This window comes from Rhinopithecus bieti, unplaced genomic scaffold, assembly GCF_001698545.2.
Source record: "Rhinopithecus bieti isolate Rb0 unplaced genomic scaffold, ASM169854v2 scaffold_18153, whole genome shotgun sequence".
Lineage (NCBI taxonomy): Eukaryota > Metazoa > Chordata > Mammalia > Primates > Cercopithecidae > Rhinopithecus > Rhinopithecus bieti.
In genome coordinates this window covers 1194646-1195626 of record NW_016809139.1, presented here as the reverse complement: position 1 = coordinate 1195626, position 981 = coordinate 1194646, and positions in this window count along the sequence as shown.

The window sequence follows — 981 nt, the reverse complement described above, 5'->3', positions numbered from 1 at the left end:
CGCTTGCATCAAAGTGACTCGGAGGTGCCCGGGAAGCAATGGACGACGTCGGTGGGGGACGAGGTTGGAAGGAAGAGGAGGTGGGAGGGAACGGAAGGCTCAAGGGATGATTATAAACTGGGCATCCACCTTCTAAGCCAGAGGCCACAGCATCAAGATGCTCTCATTTCTGCTTCGTGGGAACATGATAAAGAACGGGAGAGAAGTGCCATTCAGGTGGAGGCTGCAAGGCTGTTCTCGGATCACAGAGGCTCCAGGAAATCCAGGGACAAAAACAGGTCAAATCAAATCGGAACAAGTTGGAGCGGAGAGGATGCAGGAACACCCAGCCCGTGTCTCCTCTGAACCTCCGACCCTGCAAAAGTGTATTTCCCCAAGCGTCAGGGAGACGTGTTCCTACCGTTCGTTTTACTATCTGTGAAGTTTGATAGCACAATTTTTTTTTTTTTTTTTTTTTGAGACGGAATCTCACTCTGTTGCCCAGGCTGGAGTGCAGTGGTGCCATCTCAGCTCACTGCAACCTCCGCCTCCCAGGTTCAAGCAATTCTTCTGCCTCAGCCTCCTAAGTAGCTGGGACTATAAGTGCGCACCACTAGGCCCAGCTAATTTCTGTATCTTTAGTAGAGACGGAGTTTCACCATATCGGCCAGGCTGGTCTTGAACTCCTGACCTCGTGATCCACCCGCCTCGGCCTCCCAAAGTGCTGGGATTACAGGCGTGAGCCACTGCGCCCGGCCTGATAGCACAACTTTTAAAGGCCACAATTTCTGGCCAAATGAAATAAAACAAGACACCCCATCCCGCACACACACACATATTAATAAGGAATGCTAAAGTACTCTGCTAAATACCTCAAGTCAAAGGGAAATCCAATGATATTTAGAGCATTTTAGACCAGGGGACACCACTCTTCCGTCTAACACGAAGGAGACTGTCTGTTCCCAGGTGGCGACGCGAGGCTGAGGCCCTGGACACTCTTGT